Raw genomic sequence first — 16,962 nt, forward strand, 5'->3', positions numbered from 1 at the left:
TGTTTTAACTACGGTAGCTTTGTAATATTTTTGAAATCAGGTTGTATGATGCCTTTAACCTTGTTCTTCTTCCTGGAGATTGCTTTGGCTATTCAGTGTCTTTTGTGGTTCCATATGAGTTTTAGGAATATTTTTCTATTGTTGTAAAAAATGCAATTGTGATTTTGAACAGAATTGCTTTGAATCTATAGATGTATTTGGATAGTATGCATATTTTAACAACATTAAATATTCATAAAAGCATAACTACCAAAGCAAAATTATATAAAGTGGGACTACATCAAACTAAAAATCTTCTGCATGGCAAAGGAAATGGCAGAGTGAAAGGCAACCTATAGATTCGAGAAAATATTTGCAAATAACATATCTGTTAAGGTAATAATGTCGAGAATATATAATGAACCTCTACAACTTAATACCAAAAACAAAAAATAGCCCAATTTTTAAAAATGGATGAAGGACTTGAATAGACATTTCTCCACAAAAGATGTGCATGTGGCCAGTGGGTGTACAAAAAAAATGCTCAACATCACTAATCATTAGGGAAATGTTCTAAGATGCTACCTAACACCTGTTAGGATGGTCATTTTACATATATATCCAGAAGGAGGAGAAGAGCCATCCTCTCACTTTCATTTATTACCCTCTTCCTTAAAATGAATATATCCATATATATCCATATATATATATGGATATGATATATCCATATATATCCATATATATATATGGATATGATATATCCATATATATCATATATATCCATATACATATCATATATATATCTATATATATGTTGGTGAGAATGTGAAGAAATTGGAACCCTAGCACATTGTTGATAAGAATGCACTATGAAAAAGCTGTATAGAGCTTCCTGAAAATTTAAGAGTAAAACTACCCATGTTACCCAATAATATCACTTCTAGGTATACAGTATATCCAAAAGAATTAAAATTAGTATCTTGAAGAGATATCTGCACTCCCACATCAATAGTAGGATTATTAAGAATAACCAGAATATGTAAACAACCTAAATGTACATTGACAGATGAATGGATAAAGAAAATGTAGTATGTACATATGATAGAATATTCTTCAGCCTTAAAGAAAGAATATTCTGCCATTCATGACAACATGAATGACCCTTGAGGACCTTAAGCTAAATGAGATAAGCCAGTCACAGAAGAATAAATGCTTTATGATTATACTTACATGAGTTATCTAAAGTAGTCAAATTCATAGGAACAGAGAATGGTGGTTACCAGGGACTCATTTTCAATTGGTTAAGTTTCAGTTATGAAAGATGAATAAGTTCTAGAGATATGCTGTACAACATAGTACCTATAGTTAGCAACAATACACTGATCACTTTAAAATCTGTTAGGAGGGTAGATCTCATGTCAAGTGTCTTACTTGCCCTCTGCTCCCAAAATAAAGGTCCTCAAGAAAACCTTCATAGATGATAAACATGCCTACTATTTTCATTGGGTGATGGTATTACGAAGGTATGCATATGTCCAAACTCATCAAATTGTATATATTAAAAATGTGCAGTTTTTTTGTACATAAACTATACCACAATAAAGCTATTGTAATAAATCTCCAATATAGCATCTATTAATGGTCATCACTCAAACATAATTTGAAGAAATGCAAATTATAATACAAATCACGACATAGCTATTTGTTTTGAACAAAAAATAAATATAACAACAATTAATCTTCTTAATTTAAAGAAGAAAAATATTTAGTGTAGAATTATTCTGTGTGTTGCTGGTTTTGTGTCTTCTTAGAAATGTAATAGCAGGCTGTATATTCAAGATCCATTTTCCTATAAATAGATTACAATGGTCCATTATTTTTTTAAGTATTTACCTGTAACTAATCGAAAATATACTTTCTGTCATGTTCTTCTGATAAAGTAATTCAAACTTTTTACCAGCCCTGAGGATGGCATTGTGATTATACATCCCTGGGTTCTACTGCTGACCTAAAATAATATTAATCTCCATATATAACATTAAAATATATTCCCTTATTAGCTTAAGGGAATAAATGTGAATAATCAAAATTTTTCTTTTGTTAGTGTAGAGCAAATTAAAATTTTTCTGCTTTTTAAAGTTATGAAACAATAGACTCAAAAAAAATTCTTCAAATACAGGATTTAAGTATAAAAAGTTGTGTGTACATATGTGTATATAAATTCTTGGAAATGTTGTTAAAATCTCTTATATGTTAAAGCACATGAGAATGGTCAGATAAAATCTGACCTCCTTCAAAAAATCTAATATTTATGTGAGGGTAATACGAATACAATACTTATCTTCTTTGTTTCTGCATTTTATGTTGAGTGTTGAAGAGCAAATGAATTGTCTTTTAGAAAGTGGCATTCTGGCAGTGGGCAGCCTGTCTGCTACTTAGTGCTCTATTATTTCTCTATATCTATTGTTATATTGTCCTGTTAAATGTTTAAAGAAACATTAACTATTGCTTTACTGTGAGATTTTTATCAAGATTCTTAACATTGTTAGAATATTATTCTTTAATTCTGCCTATTCCTCCACAATATTTTTCTAGCACTCTGTCTATATACCACCTTGAGGTCTTCCTTTTTTTAACTGAGGTATATGACACACGTAAATATTAAGAGTATTTTCTTACTGTCTGTCAGGTAGCTTGCGAATATATTTCCAACAATCTTACCTTTCTTCTGAAAAATCATCAGTTTTTGCCAGAGTTAGATTTTTAATTTTAAACCACCCAAATTTGAAAAATATTTACTATAATTTTAGCTTTAAAAAGACTTTCAGATCATGACTTCAGTTATTATATTTTATTCAAAAACTTTTACAGTTTCTAATTCTCATGCAATTTTTATGCTTTCTAGTATATTTGGTATATAGTATAAGAGGAATGTATACTGTGCCTCCATAACTATCCAAATTGCACAACCAATTTTCATGAAATAAATGGTCCTTTCCCACATTACTTGAAACATCATTTGAATAAGAACCACCATATTAGTAGTTATATATATTTATGGTTCATTTTGACAGCAATAAAAAACCTTAATCAGATAAATATCACTTATCACCATTAATTTCCAAAAAATTTTGATCATGCATGCATACATCCAAGAGAAGTATGTTAATTAATTAATTAATTAATTATGAATAAATTTATATTTAAGGCATGAAAGTCACACATAGATTTTATGGGCACATAAAATCCTTATTGTTTTCCTTCTGAGTAATGTAATAAAATAAGTATTTTACAGTTTTATTAACCACAAAATTAAGACAGTTTAGCTGGATCAGCAAAGGTTTATCTGCTCAATTATTAAACACATAATATATTCCTTTTCGAAATGTCAAAGGAATTAAAAAGTCTGAACTGTGTTAGAAAAAATATATTGCAGGCCGGGCGCAGTGGCTCACGCCTATAATCTTAGCACTTTGAGAGGCCGAGGCAGGCAGATTACCTGAGATCAGGAGTTTGAGACCAGCCTGGCTAACATGGTGAAATCCCAACTCTACTAAAAATAAAAAAAATAGCTGGGCATGGTGTTGGGCACCTGTAGTTCCAACTACTCAGGAGGCCGAGGCAGGAGAATCACTTGAACATGGGAGGGAGGCAGAGGTTGCAGTGTGCCGAGATCACACCACTGCACTCCAGCCTGGGCAACCAGAGCAAAACTCCATCTCAGAAAAAAAAGAAAAGAAAAAATATATTGCCAACATATTTGTATACATTTCCTATTAATTAATTCAGCATATTTATTGAGTGCTCTATGTGCCAAACATTGTACAAGGTTTGAAGTATAAAAGAACAATCAAATAACAACATTACAAAATTAAAATGATTATCATAAAAGCAAGAGTAGACTCACAGTTTGATGCAATAGTATGAGCAATTCCAGGAAAATATCCAAATATGTTTGCAGATAAAAATATTTGTGTAGATTATGAAATATTTAAATTGCCTATTAAATCACAAATTATTTAAATATTAATTTTTTACTGTATGATAAATATAACATTAAAATCAGTGATGAAAGAATAGTGAATCATCTAAACAGTATTCTGGCAGGTGAATGCTGAATTGAAATATATATAGAAAGAAATAATTCTGCCTATGTATGTATACACATGTATGTGCTTTAACTTTTTCCATCTCATCCTAAAATAAATTTCAAATGAATAAAGATAATTTCAGTCCACTTAAATGTCAAACATTTGTTCACTCAATAAAAGCAAATGAATTTTAAAGGCAAGTTGCTAAAGAAAAAAAAAAAAAAGGCAAGATGTCCAAGGAAGAATTGATAAGCTTAATATATAAGAAATTCATACTAAGCAATAAAATACAATCAAATGGGCAAAAGATTTTTATATAGGTTATAGGAATAACAGCCTCAGTAAACATCAAAAGAAAATAACTGAAAAGAACAAAGTAAAAATAATCAGCTATCCAAATTATCAAACGTTACCTAACATTGGCAAAGAGTGATAAAACAGCTTGCCATAGTTGTCTAATGCAGTGTTCTATAGAGCAATCTAACAATTTTACTTAAAACCACAAAAAAGGTACAAACTCTTTGGCCAAACAATAATAATTCTGTACTTCTTCCCAATAAAAATATCAGAGATGTTTCAAAATTCATATATAATGATGTTCTTCCCCATATTGTATTTATTGTAAAAATTATAATCAAATCATCTAATAACAGAGGCATATTTACACAAATTATAAAATAGCTAATTGCCTTTATTACTTATAAAATTTAAGCAAAACACATTGAAACATTGAGAAAGGAATAAGGAATTGTATTATATACTAGAAACTTACGGGCCAGGAGAAGAAGAGCCATTCTCCCACTTTCGTTCATTATCCTCTTCCTTAAAAGATACGCCAATTCAAGTCTGACTTGCTGAAAGTAACTTTATGATACTCTGCATGAAGATAAAACATACAAGATAGTTCCTTAATACTCAATGTGCATAAGGGATGAAAAGTATGCAACTTGTGTCAAGTGAGAGGTAAAGAATCTCAAAAATAATTCAGTCTCTTGTCTGCTGATAAATGAAATATCAAAAACATATATTTCAGTATTGCAGGGTCTGTCCATTTATCAAAGCACACTACCTGACTTCATAATATGATACAAAGCCATAGTAACCAAGACATGGGCTAGTATAAAAACAGACACACAGACTAATGAAACAGTGTAAAGAATCCCAAAGTCAATCCACGAATTAAGAGCCAACTCATTTTCAACAAAGATACCAAGAACATACATTGAAGAAAGGACAATCTCTTCAACAAACAGTGGTGAGAAAACTGGATATGCACATTCAGAAGAATGCAGCTAGACCTTTATGTCTCCCCAAATACAAAACCAAATCCAAAGGGATTAGAGACTTAACTGCAGGACTTGAAACTATGAAACTACCAGAAGAAAACACTGGAGAAATTCTTAAGAACATTGTTCTGGGCAAAGATTTTTTGGGGTGAGACCTCAAAAGCACAGGCAACGAAAGCAAAAATAGACAAACGGGATTATATCAAGGTATAAAGTTGCCGCACAGCAAAGGAAACAATCAACAAAGTGAAGAGACAACCTACAGAATGAGAGAAAATGTTTGCAAACTATCCATCTGATAAGGAATTAATAACGACAGTATATAAGAAAATTAAATAAGTCAGGGACAAAAAAGAAAACAACATGGTTTTTTTAATGGACAAATGATCTGGATAGACATTTCTCAAAAGAAGACGTACAATGGTCAATGAAATACTCAATATCACTAATCATCAGGGAAATGCAAATTGAAACCACAGTGAAATATCATCTCACCCCAGTTAAAATGGCTTTATGAAAAGGATTTAAAAAAGAAACAGATACTGGTGAGAATGCAGAGAAAGGGGAACCACAGTACACTATTGGTGGAATTAAGATAGCCATTATGAAAAACAGTATGGAGATTACTCAAAAAAAGTAAAAATAGAACTACCATATGATCCAGCAGTTTCACTACTGAGTATGTATCCAAGAGAAAGAAAGGTATATATCAAAGGGATGTCTGCACTCCCATGTCTATTGCAGCACTGTTGAAAATACAATATGGAATCAACCTAAGTCCATCAATGGATGAATGTATAAGCAAAATGTGGTATATAATACACACAATGAAATACTATTCAGCCATAAAAAGTGATGAAATCATGTCATTTGCAGCAACTCGGATGCAACTGGAGAACATTATGTAAAGCGAAATAAGCCAGGCACAGAAAGACAAATAATCCATGATCTCACTCATATGTGGGAGCTAAAAAAGTAGATATCTTAAAGATAGAGAGTAGACTGGCCGTCACCAGAGGCTCAGAGAAATTAAAGCGGACTGGGGTCAGGCAAACAGAGGTTGATTAATGGACACAAAAATATAGTTAGAAGAAATAAAATCTAGTCTTCAGTACCTCTGTAGGGTGACTATAGGAAACAATATTGTATTATATATTTCAAAATAGCTAGAAGAATTTGAATGTTCTTAGAATACAGAAAAATAAAAATTTGAGGTTATGGCACTTAACTATTCTGACTTGATCATTACACATTATTTTAAGGTGTCAAATTATCACACGTACTCCCCAAATACATACAACTACTATGTATCAATAAAAAAAAGAAAATATGCTAGAAAGGTAAATATAGTAAGTGTTCAATAAGCATTAGCAATGCTGCTGCTATTGCTTAAAATGATGATGATGATGATCATGATGATGATGGTGTTTTTTCCTTTGGTACATTCTAAGACATCTCCTGTAATCATTTTCTTTCTTTGTTATTATTAGATTAAATTTCTTACGTTTAGATTGTGAATTCTTAGAACTGCTTATTCCCTTCTACTCAAATATACAGAGTAACAGTTGTCTATAAAAAGATAGCATTATAATAAAATGCACATGCAAGAACTTAAAAAGGAAAATAATCTGAAATTATTCTGTATAGTTAAATTCTTACACACCTTATTACTCAACAATTCTACTCATAGGGCGATTTGTGATAAAGAGAGGACACATGAAGAAGTCTTTCACATAAGACATGTCGAAGAATGTTGCATGAAGAACTAGTCATAACAACAAAACTGAAAATAACCCAAATTCTCACCACCTAAAGAATTGATAAGGTACAGCTACACTATGGAATAATCAGACAAATAAGTAAAATTCCTGGAATAATCAGACAAATAAATTCCATTATCTAAAATATGAGAATCATACCATCTTTTTTGAAGATTTTGTGCATTGAAATAATGCATGCAAAGATCTGAAATATCATAAACATAAAATCACTGTTAATTATTTGTAATCATTACTCCAATTGGCGTATTTTATTCACTTTAAATATTTTTTATGTATTCAAACTTGAAGCAATAAAATATTTTCTTTCCTAAAGCAATATATTTGTTCTTTCACTGTCTCTTCCACACACACACACACACACACACACACACACACACACACACAAACTATACTGTCATTAAAATCTGTATGACAAAAATTATAGTTGTTTATATTTTAACACCTAGGGAAAATGCATGGGTATTTTAGAAGCAGGTTAAAAACGTACTTTATTATTTCTAGGTCTCCAAAGAAGCACTAAAATTACATGTTCATTAGTACAGTCAGATATTACTGCTAAATGTTAAGAGTGTACATAAATATAATGAAAGGCCACTTTTGTTTTGAAATATCAATAGATCTAAGTCATTGATTTGCCTATACTCTTAGGCTTTACAAAGCAGTAAAGGACTCGAAATTCTAAACCATTAGTGTGAAAAAAAGTCGTTCTAAAACAGTTTTTCACAGGGTTTGTAATGTGAATCTATGTGCAGATGTTAGACATTGATGGCAAAGCCACAATCAAATGAGATATTAGAGCACAAAGTCCAGTCTTAGATCTAATAAAGCTTAGAAGTTTGATAAATATCAAAGGGCTATAATAGTTCACAGAAATGCGGGGATGACTTGGGTATAAGCAGTTTCATGGAAACTCTGAAGTCCAGTAGCTTCAATAGCAAGAATAAAAACAGAAGCAAACAAAATAGGAAATCATAAGAAAAACTATGAATTACATATAAGTTAAGTAAATTTCCTGGGACTACAACAAAACTCAAACCATTTAGGAGTTGATCAATAACAACTGAGGCTTAAGTTGACTAACGTACTTAAATCTTGATTTTTGTATTTTTTTGATTCCCTCCTCTATTGCTTTATAAAATATCTATTTTAATGAAATAATTATAAATAAGCAAACCTAAGCTAACTAATAGTGTAAGGAAAGAGATAAATATGTTCTCAATCGCAAGCCACAAATGAGTATTTAAAGACTGTGTGATAAAGTCCACTCTGAAACCTGAAGTGTATAGTAAAAGCTAGCTATTTCAGGAAAGTGTGAGCAATCTAAAAGTCATAATTTTTTGCTATTCGATCTTCCACAAAACAAAGTGAGCTCAAGATTTTCTGAAAGAACCTTAAACTTGAATCTAGGAAGCAGTTCTAATCCTTGGTATGCCACAAATTAATTGTATGGCCTTAAGAAAATGACTTCTCCAGTTTCCTCATGTAAGTAACCAGACATTAAACTAAACCATGTCAAGAATAATTTTTGAGTCTACAATTTTATGTTAATATTATACTAAAACAAAACCCAGAGGGGTAAAGTTGACTTTCAGTCTGTAAAACGTATCATACTGCCAAGGGTGTTTGTATTTTTATTTTCAGATCCAACTTTCTTATCCTTTTAATTACACTTTGTAATTAGTATGTATTGCATACTAATTGCATACATAGCCTGGTGTAGTGGTGTGAGCCTGTAGTAGTGGCCGCTCAGGAGGCTGAGGCAGGAGAGTCACTCGAGCCTAGGAGTTTCAGTCTGCAGTGAGCCGTGATTGTGCCAGTGCACTCCAGCCTTAGGGACAGAGTGAGATCCTGTCTCTAAAAAATATTTAAATAAATAAAAAATAAACATAATACATACTATGTCTATAACTATATACTGTGATTAAATAATGTATGCAGTTTTGAAAAAAGTGTAAATTTGTCATCAAATCAGGACTTAGAATGAAGCATCATTCAATTAATGGAGCTGGGAAAATTAATTAACCATCTAGAAAAAAATTAGTCTTTCCTTATACCTAAATAGATTTGAGTTACTGTAGTTTCCATATTTATTGATTCTTCAATATCCACCACATTCTCTTCCAGATTCATCTAATTCACCTTGATTTGATTAAGGAATTAGAATGGGGCCCAGTTCTTACCAATGAGACACAGAGGAAGTCTGCAGCAGACTTCTAGGAAATCATTTCTTTCTTTAAAGAAAAAAGACAAAAGAAAACATGATCCCCTTTCTCCTCTGGAGATTCTGTGCAGGCTGTGATGCCTGGAACTGCAACAGCCTTAGGTTCCTGAAAGTCTTACTGCAACATATTTACAGCCAACCCTACTCCTGGACTTCGTGTTTATTATTTATATCAGTCCAAGTTCTTGAAATGATGCTGCTTTCATCTGAAATACACAAACAAATAAAATTACATTTATTTATATACACATATCACATGTATATACATACATGTATGTTTTTATAGAGTATTAGAATGCTACTCTTTCTCAAAATATGTTAAATATAAACTAAACTTGACTGTTAATTATGATGTGTCCTAATTTAATGTTATGAAAAATTCTGATGTTCAAAAATTAAAAATGAAGCTACATTGATATTAAAGTTATATTTCATTTTTTAAAAAATCCTACCTAGTTTTCAATCTACCTCAAGCACATTACCAGAAAATATTTCACCTGTACCACACCAATAAAGATAAAGACAAAGACCTTCTTTAGAAATTATCTATCATTCTCCAGTCAGCAATTTCTAGATATTTGAATAAATTACACTGTTATACCCAATGACTGCTGTTGATATTGATGAATGATAGAAAAGAATTAAAATGCTTAAACCTAAAATCTAAAATGGAATAATGTTATGATTCTCTTTCAAAATCTTCCTGAGATTTTTAACTTTTTCCCTGAGAATAGAAGGAGGAGGAGAAGAAAAATGGTTCTTCAATTACTAAAATTGCAATCACAGGAGACAGTGAAATTTGAAAATATGGTCATGGTTTTCTCTCCAGATCAGTGGGATCATCTGAGCCCTTAACAGAGAAACTCCATAAGGATTTGATGCTGGATAAATGTGATACTTTATTCAACAGTGTAATTTATTTGGTGAAATATTTTATTGATTTGTCATTTACATATACTAATTTTCACCTTAAGAGTACAGTTGGATGAATTTTAACAAATGTATACAGTCACTATCCACATGCATAATCAAGATATAGAATGTTTCCATTCCCAAAAAGTTACCTCATGCCCCTTTGTAGATAATCCTCTCACACTACCCGTTTCCCTGGCAACCACTGGCAACTACTAATATAATTTCTCTATGTTTGCCCTTTCTGCAAGCTCGTATGAATGGAGTCATACGATATACAACTGCTCAATTATGAATTATTTCTCTTATTAGAATGCTTTTGAGATTTAAAAATGTTTTGAGTATCAGTAGTTCATTCCTTTTAACAGCTGAGAATTGTTCCATTGTCTGAATTGCTATTCATTCACCAGTTGGTGGATATTTGAGTTGCTTATGATTTTTGGTAATTATGAATAAAGAAGTCATAACATTTACATCATATGGATTGTGTGGATACATGTTTTCATTTCTCTGGGTAAATACCCAGTCGTGATTTCTGGGTCATATATTAAGTATATATTTAACTTCATAAGTAATAGCCAATTGTTTTATGAAGTGGCTGTACCGCTTCACATTCGTATGAAGGTTTTTACAGGTTCTACATCCTTGAGAGCACTTGGTATTGTGCATCTTTTTAATTTTAGCCAGTCTGATTGGCTGTATAGTATGTCATTGTGAGTTTAATTTCATTCTCCTAATAACCAATAATTTTTATACTTTTTTTTGACATCTGTATATCTTTTCTGGTGAAGTATCTATACAAATAATTTAATCATTTTTAATAATCTTTTATTTATAGTTTTCTAAGAGCTTTGGTCTTGAACTTGGGGGGTGGGAAAGGGAGGATCCTCCGGAAGGCCTGGGTGACCCAGAGGGGCAGACATGGCCCTGAGGCTGGCAGTTGGGAGGGAAGTGAATCAAGGCCCTGAGGCTGGCAGTTGGGAGGGAAGTGAATCAAGGACCCTCCCCTCGTTGCTGAGGAAAAGGTATTTGGCTCAGTCTCCTGCCCCCACTCCCTTACCTATGAAGAGATGGGGTCCGCCTCTCCTCGCCTCTTTCCATGGCCCAGAGGCCATTCCTGGTTGAGCCTCTGGAGGCAGCTTTTGCTGAACCCATAAAGGCTGATTATGATGGCACAGGACAGGGCAACCTAGAAAATCCTCAGGAAGAGGTCTGCAGAGTCCCCTGGTGCCCCACTCGCCTGATGGAGTCAGTGTGATGGGCGGAACATCACTATCACAGCCTCCACCACTCCCAGGGCAGCCTGCCATTGAGTCTTCACCACGTCAAAGGGTAGTGTCAGGACCACAGTCACCATCTCTGAGACTCCACCAGCCACAAAGCTGAGGTCTGCTAACCTCTAGTCCTTTAGCATTCAACCAGCTCTTCTCCAGCTCAGAGTTGGACCCGTGCAGGGTTGAGAAGGGCACATCTTGAAGGGCAGTGGGGCCTAACCCTGCCACAGGGAGCGCCAGCCGCCCTGAACCACCACAGGCAGACACGGGTGCCGAGCTCATGGCAGGCCACGTGCTGAGCCTGCAGCTGTGTCCCCACAAGCTCCAGCCACCAAGGGTGCGCAGAGATCAGAGGTCAGGGCTCTGTCACACAGGACGGCCTGGAGTTTTGTCGTAAGCCAGTGAAGTAGATGGTGGTGGCTGGCAGGGTCATCACCAGGGTAGCTAGGAGGCTGTCCCCAGGTGTCCTGGTGCCTCACAATCTTCACAAAGGCACCCATGGTGCCAGTGAAGCGGGTTCTGATGGCACAGCGGATACCATTTGGAGACAGGTGCGGGGGCTCCAGGACACCACTGCCGCACAGGAGGCCCCGCCCTGTGGCTTGGAAGGAGGAGGGCGATTTGGCTTAGGAGAGGTCCAGAGTCTGGAGCGAGGTGTCAGTCACAGCAGGGCATTGAGAGCGCAGGCGGACCTTCACCACGTCCAGGGGTGTCCTGGAGATGGAGGTGACTGCTGCCCGAGGCCACCACTTGTTGGAGGAGGCTAATGTCCTCAGGTCCTGTTCAGCCGCCTCCTGGCTTCAATCCTGCCTCTAGGCCTGGCAGGCGCGGTGGCGCTCGGGAGCACTGCAGGATCTGCGCATGCTCGCCTCCTGACTTCAATCCTGCCTCTAGGCCTGGCAGGCGCGGTGGCGCTCGGGAGCACTGCAGGATCTGCGCATGCTCGCCTCCTGACTTCAATCCTGCCTCTGGGCCTGGCAGGCGCGGGGACGGGGCGGGGGGGGGCACTGCAGGATCTGCGCATGCTCACCTCCAGCCAAAACCCACCCTGAGAGCATTGCCGAATTTGATTTGCTGATATTTTGTTTAAAAAGATTAGTTCTATTGAGGGAGGATATTCGTCTGCAGTTTTCTTTCCCCAACATGCCTGTCTAATTTTTATATTAGAGGAATTCTGGTCTCATCAAATGAGTTGGGAAATTCTCCTTCTTCATCTAGAAACTTCTCTTGGAAGAGTTTAAGTGGAATAGGTGTTACATTGTCCTTAAATGTTTGGTAGAATTTACCATGAAAGTGTGGGTTTTCTTTGTGGGAAGGCTTTTTAACTGCAAATTGAATTACTTTAATAGATATAGAACTAGTTAGGTTTAACTATTCCCTCGTAAGTGGACTGTGGAATTGTGTCTTTCAAGAAATTTTTACACTTTACATGTTATAGAATTAATGAGCAGAAAAATATATCCTTTAAATATCTGTAGCATCTGTATTACTTTTCCTACTTTTATTCTTGATAATGGTAATTTCTGTCTTCTTACAGTTTTGGGGAATAATCCATTTTGCTGGCATGTTAAAAGAATCAGCTTTTGATTTATTTTTCTCTATTGACTTCCTATTTCCTATTTCATGGATTTCTGCTCTTATCTTTATTATTTCCTTTCTTCTGTTGGATTTGGAATTAATTTTCCTTATGTTTTAAATTCCGAAGTTGGAATCTTGGATAACTGATTTTAGACCTCTCTTTTCTAAATAGCATTTTATAACTTCTCTCCAAGCAGTACTCCAATAGTAGCAGAATTTTGCTATGTTGCACGTTTATTTTCATTCAATTCAAAATATTTGCTAATTTTGACTATAATTAGCAAATTAACCTATGTGTTATTTATAAGTGCATTTTAAAATTTTAGCATATTTGGGAATGTTCCAAATATCTTTCTGTTGTTGAATTTTTAGATTTATTTGTGGTCAGAGAACATGCAATGTATAATTTAAATTATTTTAAACATATGGGCTATTTTGTCCCAAAATATGGTCTATCCTGGTGACTGTTCTAGGTGCACTTGAGTATTTTTTTTCTGTTGTTGAGTAGGGTATTCTATATATGCCAGTTATTTCAATTTGGTTGACAGTGCTCTTCCAGACTTTTTATATCTTTACTGATTTTTCTCTAAATATTCCAGTAACCACTGAGAGAAGTGTGTTGACATGTTTGACTATAACTGAGGATTTGCCTATTTCTTCTTTCAGTCCTGGCAGTTTTGATTCAGGAGAATATGGTCAGGAGACAGGGAACCTAAGATTGATTCACGCTGACTTCCTAGAACTGAATCAAAAGGAAAACCCCACTTCTCTACATCCAAGTAACAAAAGGATCAGGGGCTACTCCCTTTGCAACATCCCCCACCCCTTTTCTGCATTGAAGACGAAAAATGAAAGTGTCTTTGATTGGTTCCCTCCTGAAACCAATCAGACTGATTACAGGCCAAGTCTTCATGTGTAAGCTTGTAACTTTACTTCAGCCTCCGACTGGTCACCTTATGCAACCAATCAGACTGATCACAGGCCACTACTTCATTTACATAGGGTGTAAACCAAGTAACCAATTGGAAACCTCTAGAGGGTATTTAAACTCCAGAAAATTCTGTAACCAGTTTCTTGAGCTGCTTGGTTGGCCTGTTCCGACTCTGTGGAGTGTACGTTTGTTTCAATAAATCTGCTTTTTTTTTTTTTTTCATTGTTTTGTTTGTGCATTTCATCCAATTACTTGTTCAAAATGCCAAGAATCTGGACACCCTCCACCAGTAACAAGTAACAGTTCTGGTTCTGTGTATCTTCAGATCTGTTATTAGGTTATATATACATTTAGAATTGTATGTCATCTTACCGCTTTTGATCTCATCAACATTATGTAATATTCTTTATCTCTGTTGCAGTAATTGACAGAATTTTCTTTCAGTATAACAAAAATGTCACTTTGTCATCTTCTGATCTGCACAGTTTCAGATGTGAAACTGTAATTCTCATTGTCTCTAAACTCTTAGATGACCTGTTATGTTATTTTTTAACTCTTTTTTTATTTTTGGTAGTTTAGTTGGGATAATTTATGTTTATCTTCAAGTTCACTTGACTTTTTTTCCCTATCCTGTGTCCAGTTTTTCTAAGAAGTGCATGGAAGGAATTCTTTATTTCTGATATCATAGTTTTATCCTTGGCGTTTCCATTTGACTCTTTTTAAAAACATAGTTTTCATCTCTGAAAAATTTCAGCATGTATCCATGCATTTTTTAATATTTCCACTGTTTCTTTGACATATTAAAAAATTAAGTTTCTCACTGATAATTTCAACATCTTGAACACACATATCTTGAATTTTTTCAGCTCATATTTCTTTTGGCAGTGGGTCCTTTTCTTGCTTTTTGTGTGTTTGTCTCTTATAATTTTATTGAATGGCAAACACTGTATGTCAGGCCAGCATGGCAATACCTGTTCCGTAAATCTGCAAAGTTGGGGTTTGATTTAAATTAATTTAAATTGATTTAAATACAGTTGATACTATTAATCTGAAAACAACTTTGGAAATTGAGGAAGGAAACATGAATTTTATTGAATGGCAAACACTGTATGTCAGGCCAGCATGGCAATACCTCTTCTGTAAATCTGCAAAGTTGGGGTGTTGAGCTAGTTTATGTTTCATTGTTCCTGTGGTCACCTTTAGTACACCACAGGCTTCACATTTTCCCGGTGGTGTACTGCCGCTACCTTACACTTCGTGCAGGGTCTGGGGAGTGGGAGGGTTTTTCTTAGAGTTCTGTTCTGATTTCAGCAGGCCCAGGACAGCTACAGTGTGAAGGGGTTCTCTCTCTAAGCTCTTGCCCCTCCTCTCTTGTGGCTTGTTATGTGAAAATAACGATAGTGTTGGGAGAAACAGAAATTCTAATTTATTTTGGCCTATTAGTCTTGGGCAAGGCCTTGTGTACCTTGGCCTCAGGAGTGTGGTTTCCCCAGCATTCCCTTTTCCTCCTCCTCAGCACCCAAGCTCTTCTTGTGTCTATGGGGAGTCTTGGGCAGGAACGAATTTCTCCTCTGCTGGCATAGCAGATCTCTGCCTTGTGTCACTGTGGGATCCTTGACCCCAGAGGGTTTCCTGCTCCTCTCTCAGTTTGAACATCTTTTTCTTCTCGCCTTCCTTCAACAGCAGAATGTTTTTGTCTAGGATCAGTAATGGGGGAGTTTTCTGCCCCTCTTCAAGCAGTAGACTGTTACTGTGTGTTGCTTGGTGCAAGGTTTGTGGTGGGAGGTATGGTGGTTTCCTCCTCTTTTCTCTGCTACAAAGAAATTTTGCTTCTAGCTTTCTCTTTGCATCACGTACGTTCTCTGTAGACCAGGAGAGAGAGAGAGGTTTATCCTACCCTTCCCCCAAGGGAAGAAAACTTTTGCTTATACTGCTTCTCTAAAAGCACTCAAACTCTGCCTGATTCCTGGGAGCAGGAGGGTTGGTTGGCCCTCCCTAAGTATCTTAAAGGTTTTGCTTCAGGTGAGACAAGGCATTGGGAAATGCTGAGGTTTCATGCCTAGACATCGCCATGGCTAAGGGGCTTTCTCTGGCTCTGCCCTGCCCCAGGCCTTCTAATGAGCTCCCACTTGAGGCCTGTGGAAAAGACCTGGAGACTCCCCTTGCAGCTAGGACTCTGAGTGACCTATGAAAGCCCAACTGAGCTTAAGACTTTGTTCAAAATTTAGCGTTTTTATTTTACTTTTATGGCTGCCATCTTTTCCTCTTATGCTCTGCCAAAAATGAAACTGTCTATGAGTCCCATCTCCCCTTAGTGGTGCATGTCCCTCTTGTAGTTCAGTTTAAGTGGTTGCCTTGTGACCTCAGCACTCTGATATCCTCAAACAAAGTTATAATTTTATACATTATCTGGATTTTTCTTGTTGTCAGATGAGAGCGATTATCTCTGTGACTTTTTGTTTTCTAAGCACAAGTTCGAGCAAGATGATTTTTTTTTTAACTCAACTGGTTCAGTTTCTGTTAATACATTATTTTTGAGTTAGCATTATAATATTGCTTTGCTGGAATAAAGTCCTTTGTAAAAATATATTTCTGGATGATTTTCAATGAGGGCACTCTACTAAGTGAACTGTAGGCTACACTTTATATAATTTTATTTCATATGTTTTTAATAAGAATCCATGACACCTTTTAACTTAAAAATTGAATCAAAATCAGGCATACAAAATTAATAGTGATGATCTTAAATTGATTTAAATACAGTTGATACTATTAATCTGAAAATAACTTTGGAAATTGAGGAAGGAAACATGAAAGTGTTCAAGTCTTCACGTTTTCATACCAGAAAAACAATCTTTATTACAAGTAAAACATATTTTTAAAAGAATAAAAGTCTAGTGACTTAAAAA

General features: G+C 35.2%; 1 pseudogene; it reads right to left on the minus strand.

The window, feature by feature from the left end:
• Nucleotides 1-745: 745 nt before the first annotated feature.
• On the minus strand, nt 746-12,602 carry LOC139356833 (mitochondrial glutathione transporter SLC25A39 pseudogene; annotated as a pseudogene).
• Nucleotides 12,603-16,962: the final 4,360 nt, after the last annotated feature.

The sequence above is a fragment of the Macaca nemestrina genome, chromosome 10 (assembly GCF_043159975.1).
Source record: "Macaca nemestrina isolate mMacNem1 chromosome 10, mMacNem.hap1, whole genome shotgun sequence".
NCBI classification, from domain to species: Eukaryota; Metazoa; Chordata; class Mammalia; order Primates; family Cercopithecidae; genus Macaca; species Macaca nemestrina.